This window comes from Condylura cristata, unplaced genomic scaffold (assembly GCF_000260355.1).
Source record: "Condylura cristata isolate star-nosed mole 26May11 unplaced genomic scaffold, ConCri1.0 scaffold00016, whole genome shotgun sequence".
In the NCBI taxonomy this organism is placed as follows: domain Eukaryota; kingdom Metazoa; phylum Chordata; class Mammalia; order Eulipotyphla; family Talpidae; genus Condylura; species Condylura cristata.
The window spans coordinates 40,225,627-40,226,255 of NW_004567117.1; positions in this window are offsets into that span (position 1 = coordinate 40,225,627).

A 629-nucleotide genomic window follows, 5' to 3' on the forward strand; every position below is an offset into this window, starting at 1 on the left:
ACAGTGTTTACCTATATAGCCTTCACTTAACATTAAAAATTTTAAAATATTACATAGCTAAAAAAAAGCAGATTTTTTTCCCAGAGAAATAATGAACTTCAGTTCTCAAGTATGTTAGGTCTTTTTTTTTTTAATTTATTTATTTGTGCATACACAACTGGGGTACAGGCCAGAGGTGCAGGGGGTGAGAGGATGCACCAGAGACAGTGAGGGGAGCAGAACAGGCAGATGGACGAAGTACTTTGCTGAGGATCAAACTCACACTGAAGCAGCTGTGGCTAGCTTGCAGTGCTTCGCTCCAACCCGCTGCACCACCAGCGAGGTCTTGTAGGATCTTTTGATCTCATCATTTGGTAGAAAGTGCTTATCATCACTGAAATGGTATGCTTCGGTGTTAAAGCATTTAAGTAATCATTTAGGTTTACCAAGTATGAAAATGAAAATGTTAGGTTGTAACTCAACATTAACACAATAAAAATAATACAGTTGAGATGAGTTAGTTCATTATTTAAAGCCATTTCAAACAACAGCAGGCCACTCAAATCACCAGATAGGCCGGGACCCAAGACATTGAGTGATCTTATTGTTTACCCAAAATTGGCAAGGTCAATGAAACTTAAAAGTGACTC